We start from the raw sequence: 19,075 nt of genomic DNA, 5'->3' as shown, positions 1-19,075 counted from the left end.
GAAATTCCTTGAGTACCATAAAAATTCTATAAGTACAGAACTCAGGACTCGCACGTAGTTTTATCACAGCTTGATAAAATGATTGTAATCTTTCCAATAATGGCTTGAATAATTTCCTATGTCAAACAATATCTGTGATACTCAAGTTAGAAAATTGCAACAGGAGGCAAATTATTTTATTTTTTAACTTTCTTATACTGTTTAAGTTCAATTATATTTTATTTTAATTATTACTGGGAACATACTGACCAAGGGAGATAACTATGTGTATAACATTCCTTCTTAGTAACATTATGTTGCTTCTTTTTATTTTTTTAAATGTTTAAGTCATCGAAGCAATATTAAAATACCAACATTCCAGTTCAAATGATGAAAGAGCTCTCATTTTTATTTTTAAGGAAAAGATCACTTTTACAAGCTGTTGTGCTCAAAGAAAGCAATTAACAAGTTTGACGGTAATTTCCAGTAGTGTTGAGGTCATTGTTAAGGAAAATTAGCTCCAAATGGATGGACTTGCAGCAAAAAATTGTTTTAGTTCCTACTGTTTTCGGCAGTTGAACTTCTTGATACTTAAGCCTAGTGGGAAATATTGTTTAGTCTAGTGGAAGTCTTAATTAGTATTTTTAACTTAGTGGGAAATCTGTAGTTTTCTATCTGTTTATGTAGCTTAACAAAATCTTTAGTCAACAAATGGCACATGTTGTATATACTAATGTTCATGCTTCTATTTTTTGTGTTTTTCATCTGGTTTGTGAATAATTGAATACCATGATGTGCCTTTAACGTTAATAGGATGTATGCTGTCTGTTGGTGTGCTTGTTTAACAAATTGTATGGAAAAGAATGTATTTCAAATCTGGAAGACAGTCAGTCATGTTAGTTTGTACCTTCGGCAGATGTTGATGGAGGAGATACCAATATGACTTCATTTTTAAACAATTATACATAATGACCATTAATCATTGTGAAGAATTTTACATGCATGTTACTGTATTTGACTTAATATCTATAGCCCTCCAACGCTATCAACTGACAGTAAAATTAGAACAATAATTCTAAAAATATTGATTACTGAAAAATTATATCTTATAAATCATGGTGATGGGATGGAGCACTCTGATTGGCTGAAATTAGATTGTATGTGAGAAAGCATGCGTCTAAATTATATGATTAATAGATAATTATAGAATCAAATTGAATAGTCATTTCGTTTATTATATGTACTTTCAGAAAGTAACATAAGCATATCTAATGTTATAAATGATTACGTGAGTTTTTCATTGTATTTAACATCCGCTATTCATGATTTTTTGTTAACATATTTACACAATAGAGAATGTCCAGAATACAGGAGACGTTGATTATACAATGGGTTCATATAACATCACTATGCAACATACCCTGGCTGAGAGAATACAGCTGTGTAATAGCTGTGAATCAGGAAATCTTTTTGTTCATACTTAACATAAGTTGATATTGACCAATTAAAACCAGTGGTTTGTAGTAGTCAGATATACCTTGACCGGTGTGGGCTGTGTTTTTCACTTTGTGAAAAATCTCAGTACAAATGTACTTTAAATACAGACTTATTTTTTTTTCTATTTTTAAAAATCTTGAGTAATGTTGACCTGACTCTCCAATCAAGGCCGGGGTTCGACCAGTATTAGATTTTCAGTGATATTTACTCCTGGCCTTGATTTGGAATCAAATTTGGAGCTCATCAACTAGAATATATACTCTTTAAATACTTTAAGCTAAGGAAAGCAGAATTGTGATTCTGTGAACAGTGTATTCCCAAATTCAGATAAAAATATTGTAGAGGTCTGTAGGCAATTACCAAATCAGACTAAGTACTTTGTTTAGTTATAGTAGATCACATGTTAAGTTAACTGTAAAAGGAATTACTGATCAGGATCAGAATTGAACGAAGGAATCGCTATTTATTGTGACTTTATTTATATTAACGAGTTTAACGTCCACAATTACGATCTTTCGGTCTTTCAGTGAACGAGTGGGAGTCACTACAATGTCAGTGTATCTTTATATATCAGCTTTATCTTGGACGTTACTGTCAGTCAAGAAATATACCAGTGCATTTATTCCAAAACCAAAGTGTTTTATGAGCTCCTGAGTTTTGGGGTTTTTTCCTTATTAGATAAAAGATTAATATTGGTGAAGGAGTGTTTGTACTCATTGAAGAAACATTTGAATATAGGAAATTTCTGTTTTAAAGGTTTTACTTTCTGTTTTTCCTTCTAGATTTTGTTAGCCTCCTTTTTCTAGTTGTGTTGAAATTTTCTTCTGTTAATTTGTTTTCACTTAATTATTTCCCTGTTCTTTAATTGATTTTTCTGTTTTGATTTTCTTGCAGAAACACAAGTAGCATAGGAGTGTTTGTATCTTTTACTTATTACAAGCTGGCCTAAGACACCAAAGCTATATTGTAATACCCATCCTTTAAATATTGGTACTCGTTTTACTGTAAAAATACATATTTCAGCAGTAACCTTATTTCAATTGGCACATAAAACCTAAATTGGGATTGTGCACATCGCAGCATTTTTTTTTTCAGATATTGCAGTTGTGCATATTTGATTAATGCACTTATTTGTGGAAATTTGAAATGTGTTAAAACTCAAGTGTGTTTGAGAACATGTGTTTTTACAGTACACCCCATTAAACCACAGCCAAACATTCCAAATGTGAGAAAATGACTATTTTCTGCTCATGTTTTTTGCTTAATGTGACTAGGTCCCAAATAATTTTCAGATGACATTTTGTGAAATGGTTGCAAATTACCACATTTTAAAAATATTTTTCTTCAAGGTGTTAATATCTTATATATGGCTTTGTTGAAGGCTGCAAATTTTAATCCTACACTTAATTACAGTTTAAGACATGCTTCATCTGTGTAATGTTAATTTGTATAAGGGAATCTGAGTTCAGATAGAGCAAATATAGTCAGTCTAATCTAAGTCAATTGACAATTTAATTCTTATCAGGAAGTCTAATCAGTCAGTCATTTGATAATTGTTATTCTTGATGAAGAAGCTCAATCAGTGTCATTTGACAATTTTCATTTTTGTTCAGGAAGACTCTAGTCTAAGTCATTTCACAATTGTTATTCTTGATCAGGAAGGCTAATTGAGATAAAGGATATTTATAAATTTGGGTGAAATAATTCTAGTCATGGGATTTTATTAAAGAATTCTATCATTTATATGTGATATGTAATTAGTTGAAATCATGTTAAGGTGTTATGTATCCTGTCTATTCTAGCCACAGGTATAATAGACATTGATAATCGTCACTTTATATACACGATACTCTTTAGCGTGGGTATGTTCGAGAGCTTGGGCTACTGTAAATATTTGTTTCAATATTCAGAATATCATATCATATTAAGATTTTACAGATGTGACACTATATAAAGTCATTATCAAATTGTTGATGGAGTTTTACTATAGCTTAATATATAGACTTAAAACCACTTAGTTTACTTTGTTAGATGTGTATGTTTTTTGTTTAGAGCTGGTTTCTATGGTTACATTTTTCACATTAGTAACTAGATATGATATACATCACTGTTTTATGTATATTTTTTTTATTTATGTTTAGAAATGGTTTCCATGGTTTTCAATTTTTCAATCTTTGCTATTTTTGTTTTGCCTTCGTCTGTAGAATTATGTACAATTAAAGTTTGATATTGAGATAAAAACAACTTTGCTTTGATGATAAAGGAATACTCTCATTGATCATGCTAACAGGTTAAAACAGAATACAGTCTCTTTGTACTTAATCTTATTTCTCAATTTCTGACTAACGCAACTTACTTGGCCAATTGAGCATATTCTTATCTGTTATAATAGTCATTGAATTCATCCTTTCAAAAACTTCTCATCTAGAAAGGATGAATAAATTTTCAATAAACTTACATTTAGATCAGAGCTGTGTGAACTGAGCAGAGGTGCAGGGTGCTATAGTCCATACAGAATTTGTGTTAATATGCTTTGTAAATAACATGATAATACTAAGGAATAATGAAATAGATTTTATGCAGGTTTTAGAACTCTATTTTATTAGCTGGTTTGATCAGCGAGAACCGTTTTCTTGAGATCTGTGACAGGATACTGACAATGAATTGCATTTAATTTCCATGCTGCCATTTAAAGATCTTGCCAGTCGTACAATGGTGTATATATATGTATTGTTTCTGTCAAAGTGCCAATTGCCTTGTAAGCATGGAAACTGTCACATAATTAGAATAAGATTGGACAGGGTTCAGATAAATTTCTAATATATCTTTCTAGGACAATGTGATGATGAAAATTTGATGAAGGAAATTTGATAGTTGGTTGTGGACACTGGATGTTGTCAGAAATTGAGAAGTTTGATTTAGTCATGTAGAAAGGATAGATTAATATAGATAGGGATCTTGGCTGATTTTGTAATCATGATAAAATTCTGATAATAAATTTATGTTAAACTAATAAGAATGTTGTGTTATCAGTTGGTTGAAGTATTAGCAAGTATAATCTTCAACAGTTTCCATTTGAAATTTATTGTTCTTTCTCTGTTTTATTCCTTTGACGAATAATGTTAGAAGTACTACAACAATGGTAGTGTTATCCTAATGAAAATGATGTTATTACCAATGATGATACTGAGCCAAACATTTTTTTTTCTGTAATTGTCATCTGAAAATGAATTTCATTTTCAACACTATTAGTTCATATCAAAGCTAACCACATAATAATGGAAAATGCAGATTGGCAAAATTATAGTCTCATATTTTTTTTAAAAATTTCCATGTCTCGAGATATATCTTGAAATATGGCAAGACTAAAATTTTGACATATGAAGATGTTGAGTCAGGTTCATGAAACTAACAAGACAGAAAATTGACTGACAAACCAATATAACACATGCACGCTGCCAAGCTTTGATCACACCATAAGGAACTTGGCGTTCTGTTGTTGGTTGTGGCAGCCATCTTTGTTCCACTTGAGTTTGGTAAGTTGTTTTTTGTTAAGTCGCTGCTCATGTTTAGTAGTCATGGTGACGGGAAGGAGGAGGAGGTTTTGGTAGCTTTATAAGACTTATTGAAGCATCCGGTCAGCTATAGACTTTTTAGGGTATGTCTTCTTGTCATCTGGAAATCCTGATTTTCTTACCTTGTTCTCAGTTGATCATTATGTAGCTATAGTGCTAGAGTAGATGTTTACCTTATTCTCAGGTGGTACAAATAGTGCTTGACCAGCTGTCACATTCCCTTGTCATGTGTTCTCATAGATAACAATTTTGATACATGAACTTGTAATTTTAAAAAGTCCTGGTTTGTTATCTTCTTTTATCAATATAAACCTCCATATTGATTTGTTAACTCATTCAGAAAAGGTTCAATTGACTTTTAAACTTACGTGTAAAGAACTCTGTGGTGATGGTATTTAAGAAATGTTGTTGTTTAATGGTGTGTAAACTGCATTATTTTTTTTATAGAAATTTTAAGTGATTTGCATTACATTGAAATATCTGTAAAAAATTGAAGGTTACACAATAGTAAACAACTAAAAAAGAAAAACGATTTCTTATGTTTACATTTTGATCAAATTTTTCCTTTATTTACATTCCTTAAAATTCAATAATCATTGGACGAACTACACACTGATGGAACAGCTGGACTACTGATGGAATAGTAAAATTTTGTGGGAAATTTTGTCAACTACAGGAAGTTAACTGTAGATAGTTCCACAACATCACCATCTTTTTATTACAGTTGTAGGAGTTACCTTAAATATGTGTATTTCCATTCACATCTGGATTGAGCTTTCTAGGTGATACAAAAATAAATTTTAAAGAAATTTTAAAATTTGAAAAAAAAAAAAAAAAATAGAACAAATGCCATATTGAATTCACACTAATTTTCACTGCAAGTGTACAGCAGTCAAGCTTCCCAAATGCCAGACCTGACATTTACCAAAGTGTAAACATCAATTTTTTTTAGTTAAGTTTAGATAGAGAATACACAGCGGAAATGTAAAAATGTAACTTTTGAGTCCAGATAGTAAAATATCAACAATCAACAAATGCCTTCTATTATTTGACTTCATTATGTTTTATAGTTGTAATGAAATATCATGTTAGGAACAAAAAGATGTATATTCTTGACTTTACCTTCCTTGAACTCTCCGTCATAGTTATAGTAGACGTGAGTTGTACACAATGTATACCAATAGACCGAGTGTTACGACTGATCCTTTGGTACAGTTGATGAAATTTTGCTGATATGGCTTCATCATGAGCTATATTCACTTACAAAATTTCATTAGTTATTTTTTCAAATGGAAATTTGAGAAAAAGTACATAGTTTTATAAGTTGGTTTTTATCCATTTTCCAGAAGGAGACGAAAAAATAACTGTTAGAGTGTGAAGCATGAAGGAATTTTTTTGAAAATGTTGATAATTTTACAGTTTTTAGAATTTCTATTCCTTCTTAGTTGGTTGTGGTCAAAGTTCATACTGCAATGTTGCTAGTGGAATGAATTGTTTCACCTGTATGACACAAGATATTTACACATTGATGGAAATAAATTAAAAGGGAATTGTACCTTGTAAACTAGCTGATTTATGCTAGTTTACTTACACGATATATATATACTGATGATTTGATTGCTAAAAGGCTGAAATATACATGAGTGTAATACATTCTGTCATGTGTATCTTGGCCTGCAATGCTGCATGTGGGCTTGGGGTGTAATCCCCTCTAAAGATGAAGCATGTAAGCTTTGTGAAGATCTGCTAGAGAAAGCTTTAGATGATGGACGATGCATGTAAGCCGCTGTAGATGTAGAAGGTGTTGGAAAACAATGAGTAATGACAAATTCTAAGATGTTATTTATTTTAGCTGTATTTCAAAAATAATGTGACAGTTATCACTTGAATTGCTTAGAATTTGTTCAAATCAAAATCAAACAAAACCATTCTTATAATGTTTACTTATTAATTTCACATGTTAAAAAGATGTGAATTACATATTTTTGTAAGACGTCTTGTGTGAGTATATATTACTTAAACATATATGCTAAAAAATTACTTTTTTTAAGGATACTTGACTGATAATTGTGATAGTATCATTTGTCTTGCAACTTGAACAAAGAACAAAATATTTGAGGTCGTTAATTTTCATCCTTTCAGCAGTTGAAAAAAATGTCCCTATATTTGCAATACAATTTACCTATCATATACCTGTATAGATATAACATATTGAACTTTAAAAAAAAAAGGAAAAATCTCAACGCAAACCTGGCAATTTATTGTATATGTGTTGTATGTGTACAATGCATATACATAAAATGTAGCATTGATATTTTCTGTATAATGTAAAATTAATTCCAACTTGAACTTTGGATGTGTCAACATGTATTGAGAAAATAGGTCAGATACACATGTACAATAGAAATTTGCTGTCTTCCAGTAGACCATAAGATTAAAAGAAGAATTTGTTTGATCCAAATATAACTGACTTTAAACACTAGCATAATGCTTTCCCCAATACATGGTGTCTATAACTGGCTATAGGTGATGATGTCTGTTGGGTTAATAGAGTTGTCTCCTCACTGATGGCATGTGCGTTTTCCTGTAACAGCAGCCGGAAATATACTTACATCTGTGTTTTAATTTGTTATGCTAATACTGACTGCATTTTACAACTAGATATATATACCGCTAGTATAAATCACATACCCAGATTATCATTCATATATATATATTGTGTTTACTAAAAGGAAGGTGAGATTGTTTATCTCCCTTGCTTCGGGCTAATTAGCATGCTAAATATGAAGTAAGTATACATACTAGTTTGATATTAAAACTCAAATAACCTTTGTACAGTTATTATCTTGTTCCATAATGAAATCCAAAGACTTGATGGGAAATGACTGATTTTAACTTGTGAAATTTACTCATTTCTCAATCTACACTCAAAGAATAACCCTACCATATATAACATCCAAACAAGTTTTTGTGAGGAACCAACCTTATTGTTCAAGCATGAAAAATCCCACATTAAGTCTGTATATAGTAATAATTAGCCGTCATTGTGTTAGCAATTCAACTGCCTGATGCCTGAATTTTATACCAAGAAATTTAATGTATAGGACGGTCTAAGACTAGCAGAATTTTTCAAAATTTGAACATTGAATGTAAAATTGTATTCTGCTGTAACAACTTAGAGAAGTCTCATGATTAATTATATTGATTTTGATATTTGTAGTCATAATCATCTACCTTCTCTGATAACAATGATGGAACTGTTTCTGCAAGGCCTCAGTGCCAGCATTATCATTTTGATTTTATCAAGACCGTTGAATAATATCAAGGTTCCTGCAAAGTATATATTTCTAAAAAAAAAAAAAAAATTCATTAAAAAGCTCCAGTTTGTGATATTCAGGCTTCTGTTTAATTGCCTAGTGTCAACCCTAGAGTCATATTAGAAGTTACTGTATACTTCTGGATTTCAGAATGATCCTTTTGTTGGTCACCAGGACAACGAAGGCTTAGATAACTGGAATGGGGTCAATCCATTGGTGGATGATCGTTTTCAGGTAGATCCTTAAATATATCAGCTACAGCTGTAGAAACATCTGTATATATACAAGCATGTCTACTACAGCAGAAAGATTCTTATACACAGCTACTACAACAGAAAGATCCTTATACACATCTACTACAACAGAAAGATCCTTATACACATCTACTACAACAGAAAGATCCTTATACACATCTACTACAACAGAAAGATCCTTATACACATCTACTACAACAGAAAGATCCTTATACACATCTACTACAACAGAAAGATCCTTATACACATCTACTACAACAGAAAGATCCTTATACACATCTACTACAACAGAAAGATCCTTATACACATCTACTACAACAGAAAGATCCTTATACACATCTACTACGACAGAAAGATCCTTATACACATCTACTACGACAGAAAGATCCTTATACACATCTACTACGACAGAAAGATCCTTATACACATCTACTACGACAGAAAGATCCTTATACACATCTACTACAACAGAAAGATCCTTATACACATCTACTACAACAGAAAGATCCTTATACACATCTACTACAACAGAAATATCCTTATACACACATCTACTACAACAGAAAGATCCTTATACACATCTACTACAACAGAAAGATCCTTATACACATCTACTACAACAGAAAGATCCTTATACACATCTACTACAACAGAAAGATCCTTATACACATCTACTACAACAGAAAGATCCTTATACACATCTACTACAACAGAAAGATCCTTATACACATCTACTACAACAGAAAGATCCTTATACACATCTACTACAACAGAAAGATCCTTATACACATCTACTACAACAGAAAGATCCTTATACACATCTACTACAACAGAAAGATCCTTATACACATCTACTACAACAGAAAGATCCTTATACACATCTACTACAACAGAAAGATCCTTATACACATCTACTACAACAGAAAGATCCTTATACACATCTACAGCAAAAGGAAGATATTTAAATATACAGACATATCTACTTAAGGAGTAAGATCCTTTTCTACAGCAGTAGAAAAATTTACATACATATCTAAAGTAGAAAAATCCTTAAATATATAGACATATATACTTCAGCAGGAAGATCCTTATATATAGGGGTAGAAAGATTCTTATACATATCTACAGCAGTAGAAATATCCATAGATATAGACATATCTCCATCAAGATACTATCATATTTACACCAGTAAATATGGCTTCCTTAGTTATAGAAAAATCAGATATCCACAATGGTATTACCACTTTTACAAAACTGTTTTGCAAATTTTCTGCCTGATTAGGTGGAAGTAGGTGATACAAGATAATTAAACCTTATGCTTTACACTGCTGATGTCAGAGACATGAGTTTGATTTATCAGAGTGCTTAATGGAACAGTTCATTAAGAAGCTAGATGTATTTCATTGTCATGAAATATCCTTTTTACCTGTGTGTGCTGTATTTACCTTTGTGGTCGTCAGTTTAATGTTTTCTAGATCCCTTTGATGTCTTGTTTTGTCATATGATTGCATTATATTTCATTGAATAAACCCAAATAGTATACTTGTGTGAAGAAGGATCATAAGTAATATGACCTAATATGACGTCTGGAGATGATAATGAGATGACGTCATACACTGCCATATTATATCATGATATCTTCATTAAGAGTATTAAATTCAGAGTCAACATGATTTCAAGAATGACAATAAAAATCACATTTCCTGTAATATTTGTGGATCGTGATCCTGAATCCAAGATGGCCACCAGTTAAGGCTATGTTACTAAATTTAGAAAATAGAATTTGATGGATGACATGGATAATTTGTCAAAATCAAATATATTTATTATATCTTTTTACCAAATGGATACAAAGAAATAGTGATCATATCAAACTTTATGACATAAGCATTTATCTGGGTTCTGTACCCAAGATGGCCTCCACAGCTTGTGATTGGCTAAAATAGTGTAGGCTCTAAAACTTTTGTTTGATGTCGTTTTGCAATCTTTAAAGAGTGTATCAACCTGTGATTGGTCAGGGTTTTTCTCCTTAAACCCGCTCTAGACCAATCCAATAATATTGCTTTTACCTTCAATTTTCCCATGAAATGTATAGGGGTATAGAGAGCAAAAATGATTGTAACCCCAGGAGTATAGAGGCTGTATTTCGCCAAGCTTGATTGAAACTAGAATGATAGTTATTACAAAGTTACTGGTTACTAATTGTAGGTGATATTATAACCAAGTATTGGCATCAGTGTACTTCCTGACCTGTATTGTACCTATAAACTACACTTAGTCATCAGTGGTGAGGTGTGATTTTAGATCCACATCTCCAATGACATCCAACAGTGTTACATTCTCATTGTATTTGAACCGGTTCTTTTTGTTTAATCTGTGTTGTCTGTGTTTAAAGTCATGTCTTACAATGTATGTGTGTAGTTGCTATATAGTTCAAATCTTTCTGTAAACTGCCTTGAATAAAGTTAAAAGCTTAAAAGTTCTATTATGTTGTCTCTGTCAAAACTTTATGAAAGCAAACTTGGTAAGGTTGGTAGTGGCTTTTAAGTGTATTTTTTCTTCTTGCACCATTAAATTTTCTTTTATTAACATTTTTCTGTTAATCACAACCAGAGTTTATAGAATTTCTGTCCTGATTTGTAGATCTTGTAGATTTTTGCACTGATAAATTATAGAGAAATGCTTTAATATTTGCTTTCATTTGCTTTTATTTGCTTTTCCTTATAAGCGTGTAATTATAGTCTGAATATTTTTCTGATTTCTTCGTGGATTTTTATATTTTTTATTATTCTGATAATGTGATAATGAATTAATTTCCTTGTTTTTATAAAAATTCCAGGAAAATGCAGAGGAAGATGAGAAAAAGGCTTTAGATGAAGATGAGGGAAAAGATGAAGGTACGCTATAAAAAGACCAGTTATATGACAGCTAAAACTGGACGTGTCATTGTACTTTTTCATCTCTATCAATATCAAATGTGGAAAGACACTTAGACACAGCATTTACTGTTCAAAGACTTAAACAATCATAAATGATGTTGTGTTTCTGTTTAAAGTCACCTCTATTTGAGTTCCAAAACAAAAGTTTAGTGACAGAAATAAAACTTTTCATGCCACCATCGTCTGATTTGTTGTTAAAATTGCCGTTTGTTATGTGATCCAATATATATAATCATGTGTCACTAAACTGTCTTTTGTCATCAGTTTTGTTCTTTTTTTAGAAGTACAAATTTGATCTTATATTCTTGGCCTGATATTGTGTTTTGTTGTGTTTGGACAGGAAAACAAAATGGCTGACAGTGTTTTTGTTTTCTTTGATTTTAGATTTGTTTTCACAATTCCTTAGATGCATTAGATGAAAATTTCTTGTCTTTTACATGTTCATTATGTTTGTCCCAACCTTGTAACACATATATCTTTAAGGCATATAATGAAAGAATATTATGGCTGTTTAACAAAGTCATATTTTACTTTGATTATATCAGCTGTTACTAGTTGTCAAAAAGGATTCGAGGAATAATTCTCAAATTCTGTGTGCTGGTTTTTTCTTTTGAATAATGTTATTAATTAGGATTAATTCTCCCCTCAAAACACCAAAAAATTAAAAGCAAATTAGACAAAGGGTAATGTGTATATAATATAGTTTTATACATGGTGTATGTTGTGTTCATTGAAACCTATTTTTTGGTATCAGAAAACAAGGATGAGGATTATGAAGATGATTACAATGAGAAAGACGAGGACAAGGAAGATGAACCAATAAACAGACAAGATAATAATCCTCCAGACCCATTTGTCAACAGACAGCAACCTCTTCGTTAAAGAGCAGTGAGGTACTTGTTAGTGTTCAAAAATAAGAGGAAGTTTCAGGAACATGAATTATTTTCTTAAACAGTTTACTGAAATAAAAAAATGGATTTTCATTTTGGCATTTAAAATCAGAGAGGGGAATGGAGATGAAATGTTTCATTTTTTGGACTGACTGTCAATTGCATGAAAGTTAGTTACTAGGTAAGTGGTAAACAGAAGTTTACAAGGGTCAAAATACAAGGCCAATTGTATATAGGTCAGTGACTGGGTCAAAGTACTAGGTCACTGGTATAAAGGAGGGTGACTGGGTCAAGGCACTAGGTCACTGGTATATAGGAGGGTGACTAGGTCAAGGGTCTAGGTCACTGGTATAGGTCACTGGTATATAGGAGGGTGACTGGGTCAAGGTACTAGGTCACTGGTATATAGGAGGGTGACTGGGTCAAGGTTCTAGGTCACTGGTATATAGGAGGGTGACTGGGTCAAGGTTCTAGGTCACTGGTATATAGGAGGGTGACTGGGTCAAGCTTCTAGGTCACTGGTATATAGGAGGGTGACTGGGTCAAGGTTCTAGGTCAAAGTTTAAAATTTGATACCTGACCAATCCATGCTATTTTATGCTAGGAAAAAAAGACTTTCTACACTGTTTTTCTGCTTTACAGAAATTTTACAGAAATCACCAAAGCACCAGCCATGTATCCAATGCCTGACAAGGTCTGAACTTTGGGAAAACAGCAATACACAATCTACATGTATGTTAATCCAACACTAAGAAGAAAAAAATACCTTCAGCAAATTTTCTGACATTTCTTTAAAAGGATGGTAATCTGTATAAATGTGTGTTGCTGGTCAACCAAGTGCCATATATGGTGCTGATACATTTAATGGATACCGTTTCAGTCATCACAAAATATGTTTTTTATCAACAGTTCTGTCTCTCAGCTGAGTTGATATGATTTGAAAAGGCAATACCCTTAGATTGTGTTTAATTCTTACGCCATACATGAACTAGTATCAGAATCATGTTTTATACAATCATTTAAAAGATAATATGGAGTTATACCGGTATGTTAAAGAATCTTGTCACTATCCAGGTTAACGGCTATTCCAGTAAAACATTTAGCCCACTCCAGAACTCCATATTTTATTTAGGGGTACCACACCAATAAGTATGTTGATGATTTGTTTTTTATTTAGAGTATTGGGCAGGAGACCAAACCATGGATAGATTTGCTTTGTATTGGGGTCAATTAGATGTTTTACTGGAACAGCCTTCAGTTCTTCATATCAATATTTTAATGTGGTATAGTAAAAGAGTGATTTTTTTCTCTTACACCTGCTCTTGATGTTGGTGGCATCACCGAGGTTTTCATCACTTCCCACTGATGACAACAGACATCTCTCTCCTGTAGATGGAAAGATACTGTAAAATCATAAATTTTAGTGGGGCAAAATTTTTGTACTTTTTCAAAAAAATGCTTTTTTTGCTGATACTTGATTTGATGGTTTAATATACCTCAAGAAATTTGCAAATACTTTTTTTTTTTTTTTTTTACAATTTTTGGACATATAAATTTGTGGATAATGAGGACCTACAAAATCAAAAATTAAATTTAAATATCCCACAGAAATTACGATTGTGGTATGTAGTTGTATATTGTAGTTCTGTCGTCCATGTAAATGCTAGAGACCTTCATAGTGATAAATGTTGGGAAGGAAAGAAAATTTTGTCTATAATAATGAAATAAAACCAAGTGGATGTTTGTGTATGTAACCTTGACTGGGGTTCGTTGTGGTATAATGGTAGGAGTATGTCTTTTATTTCCTATCTGTGATAAGATTTATAAAATAATTGACACAAATGTTTAGATAAAAGAGAAATTTGTATGGTGTGATAGTAATTGTATAACTGATATTTAAATTACTATATTTATCTGCAAATAAGCCCTTGCAAACGAAGAAACCCCCTTCTTCATTTTCGGAGAATTATTGGCTAAAATAAAATAAGCTCTCCCTAAACTTTTAAACTTACACTTAGGCTTATTTGAGGATAAATACGGTATATGTGTAAAGTTCTGTAAAAATGTGATGCATGAACTGTTATATGTGGAGCCAGGTGAGGAAAGTTGAATCTTAAATCTTAATGTGCACATTATAGGAATTTTGTGAATAAAATGACTTCAGTATATGGTTAATCCTACCTGGGCTATTTCAGTGAAAAATCTATCCAGTGGGAGGGTTGTAGGTTAGATAAACTGGACCTTTGTCAAGACTCTTGATTTTGGTTTGGGACACCTCACTTTTTGTTAAAAAGTTTTAATCCTGAAAAAGTGAAAAGTGACTTCATATCAATAGTGTACCATTTGTATTTGCATTTTCTTCAGAATTTCCCCAAACATACTGTAAATCATGTGTATTTTTGTTGGATTTATTTTCAAGGAGAGCCAATTGCAAATACAAATCCTTTGTAATTTTTTTTTACCACATAAAAGCCAAAAAATTTCAACAAATTTTTTTTTTGTCCACTTTAAAGCCGCACACCCATCTCAGAAGGAAAAAAATCTGGTTTATAATCCAGAAAGTATGGGATAGATGTCTCACTGAAATAGTTTTCAGCAAATATTTGTGACATTGGGAACAAAAGCCGAGACAACATGCACAATGGCTGTATGATCAAAATGTAATGCAAACTATTTAACACTACATACACCAGATATTATTTTGTGCCTTTTTGATATATTTGATATGTTGAGTGAATATGTTACACTGCTGATACACATGTACAACAAGAAGCACCCTATACTTATGTGTGTGTGTTGTCTAGTGTTATATCACTGCAATAAAAATGTAGAGATGGACAGCCAAGATCTTTGCAAACACACCCAGGGAGTACCTGTCAACTTTCTAAATTTGGGAGGAAAAACGTATGATGGAAATTAAAATTGCCTTCAAAATCAATAAATGATTATAATAAAATAATGGTGAAATATTTTAACTATTCTTTGGCAGTTTACTGAACTGACTGCGGTATAGGTGCATGGTTTTAAGAAATGCAAACTAACCTTTAAGACTCTCAGATACAGGAAGGGTTGACAGGTATAGCCTTCACAGTTCTTGGCTGTCTGTTGATTATACTAAGTGCTTTATAAAGTTTAGCTCTCCACTATATATGTGTACTGCTGTTTATGTTTTTATCAATATATGGTAAACTTTTGTTTGTTTGTTATTGTTTTCTATTGTGACAAGGTTGCTAAGATCTGGTCTGATATTATGTGTGAATATCAAATGATTTCACCGTTATATGGTGACATATGTAAATTCAGGCTTCAATGTAGAATTGTCAGTCAGTAGTTATAGTACGGTCATGTTGTTAAAAGCTTAATTAAGGGTTTTGTTTTATATAGGATAAATATATATGTCTGGTTATTATGTGTCTGTAGGTTAGAAGTAGATGTAGTGTCTTCATACCAGAAGTTTTTGTTTCAGCATAAAATACATGTATATGTAGATTTTCTTGTAGGGTTTGTATAAAACAAATCATTGTTCGTATCTGATGTTATAAAAATTAAAGGGGCAGTTGTGGTCTAGTCGTTTTCTCCGGGAAGGCTAGCATTTCACCACCTGAACCCAAACCTGGCATGTCTTAAATGATCCTGGCTGTTAATGGGACATAAAGCAACAATAAACTGAACTGTAACAACTTAAAACTGACTTGTTGACAAAGGAGTTGAAATATTGTTATGACAGAAAGGGGGAAAAAAATTAAATAGAATTTTAAGAGGGAAATTAAGGTCACAAAAACAATGTGCTTTTATACAATGTATATGTTATATTAAGATATCTTATTAACTGGAGTTTCTGGGTAAAGTGATCAATATAAACTGACACAGTGGGATATAAGTCTAACAGATACTAGCTCTAATTTCAAGCATCAATGATCCTTGACACATTATTAATTCCTAAAGTCAATAAAATATCTGTAAAATTCAAAGATGTCCTTAATTAAGTCATCTACATATTACTTCCGATATTTATATTTTCCCAAGGACAAATGTGAGTCTATGAATGTTGATGAAACTGGGGATTGATAAAATGGTTCCATCTTGTTCTGCGATAAGTTCATGGAACTGACATACAAGTTGTGAAAGTGGATGGGCTGATTGCAGGACAGTGAGATAGCACTGGCCTGTAAGTCTAATTGTAAACTGTATCTGCTTATTTCTGTATATAGTGAAGCAGTGTTAAACAGGATATTTATGTCCTCAAAGATCAAGGAAACAAGATTTTTCCTTAGTTGATAATAGATTTTAAATATTCAGAGTCTTTTTAGCTGAAACTGTTGAGCAAGCATTAGTGAATGATGAATAACTGACTGTTCTTTTTAACATGTCTGCAATTCCATGTTGTATTATGTAACATTTGATAGGTTACGTTTTGTACAATGTAATATTACTGTATAATTTGCCTGCTACATGATTAACGAGACAGCTCAATATGGCATTTATTAAAACATGTCCAAAATACTGGCACAAAACCATGAAAATTTAATTCGGAAACTTTGCTAGTTTTTGTTTTAGATTTTTAACAAATATTACAATGTAAGTTTGATAAATGTTTCCATTACACTTTAAACAGCTGAATTTAAATGTTGATTTTTTTTTATCTGATCGCATTACGTTTTTGTTTTTGTTTTTTTTTTAATCTCTCTTTTTTTTTATTCTGTCCAAGAAAAAAGTTCCTTGCATAATATTGTGTCTTCTGTAGTCAAAATAAGGCTGTTTTATATATTTTCATATACTGGTAATTTTAAGATAGTGAAAGAGATACAAAGTAAAGACACAGTTATGGTCTGAATGTTGGACGGAAAATGTATTATATACAATAGTAATGTACCAAGAACAATATTAATTGACATATTACTATACAAACATCTTTGGAAAATGTTTGTGTATGTAAAACAAAAATTGCCTTCACTAAAGGTAAATGGATATATTATTTTTTCTGTGCATTTAATTTGGCATTGTATGGAGAACATTTCTTTTTTTCATGACTCCAATTTCATTACATGTATGGATTTTATGTTCATACTTCATACAGTTATTCATTGTAAAGAATCTCATCCTTGAAAAGGAATGCTCTTTAAGTATCAAGTTTCAGAAATAAGAAATTGATGTATATATATATTGTTCGTTTTTTTCTGAAACATTAATAAGATCCTTAGTTGTATACTGAATTGGAACTCGTAGTACTGTACAATGTATATTCTGTTATTCTTAAGAAATTTTTTAAATGCACATGTAGTATTCAGTTGCCAAGTTCTTTTGAATTTTAACATTCATAATTCTATAAATAATTAATCTACCTACCAGGTCACTAAAAAAAGGCAAAGCAATGATCTCTTTTTTCAAATTCATTGATAATGCATTTAGCCCAGATCCGATTCAATGCGGTCAAGTCCAGGTCTGTTTTAAAATTGTCCACATTATCGTCTTTTAAGCTACATGCTCTGTCATGCTCTGTGATGTGGCATGTCATCTGTTCAGGTTTTATTTTACATTTTACTCTGTTGAGACCAACAGTAGCTAGGTTAGACTTTAACATACATATGAAATACAGATCTTTATTTTCAATAGTGCTCATGGTTAAAAGTTTGAAGTTGATGCCAGTACTAGTTGATATAGTAGGCTATAAATAGATTTTTTCTATAACATACTTACATGCAATCTTATGACTCGACTTGTATAGACAATAGATATGGGGAAATATTTACTTTGTATTTTGATTTTTTCAATTTTGACGGGATCACTTGAAATTTATAAAATTAGAGGAGTAGGGAATAGACTAATGCTGAATTTTATAGATAGAACGATCCTTATTGTCTCTGTTGTCTTCTCACAACTTTGGAAGTCCTCATTGTAGATAGCCGTATGTCTTGTGTACATTTAATACATGTTTTTCACAATCATATACATTGTTTGAAGCTTAAGAAGAAGTGTTGATTTGCAAAGTCTGATCCCTGTGTATTCCAGCCACTGCAGATCAATATAGTATCCTGCTGGAAGGGGAACCCCATTTCTTTAAAACAGTTAAATACAAACCACATACGCCAATCTACTCACAGACTTGTGTCACCATAGTACATCCCGAAGGGCTACAATCAAACTTGTGTCACCAAAGTACATCCCAAAGGGGTTCGATTAGACTTGTCACCATAGCACACACAGAAGGGGTACAGTCAAACTTGTGTCACCAAAGTACATCGCAAAGGGGTTCGATTAGACCTGTCACCATAGCACATACCGAAGGGGTACAGTCAAACTTGTGTCACCGTTGTAAATCCTTAAGGGGTACAATCAGACTTGTGTCACCAAAGTACATCCGAAAGGGGTTTAAATAGACTTGTGTCACCATAGTACACCCCCAAGGGGTTTAATTAGACTTTCGTCACCATAGTTCACCGCAAAGGGTTGCAATCAGACTTGTGTCACAATAGTACATCCTGAAGGGGTACAATCAGACTTTTGTCACCGTAGTACATCCTGAAGGGGTTCAATTAGACTTATGTCACCGTAGTACATCCTGAAGGGGTTTGATTAGACTTGTGTCACCGTAGTACATCCTGAAGGGGTACAATCAGACTGGTG

Source organism: Ylistrum balloti, unplaced genomic scaffold (assembly GCF_031769215.1).
Source record: "Ylistrum balloti isolate Yb309-2 unplaced genomic scaffold, AGI_CSIRO_Ybal_v1 Utg371412, whole genome shotgun sequence".
Lineage (NCBI taxonomy): Eukaryota > Metazoa > Mollusca > Bivalvia > Pectinida > Pectinidae > Ylistrum > Ylistrum balloti.
The sequence above is the reverse complement of the archived record's forward strand: the minus strand, read 5'-3'. Positions refer to the sequence as shown.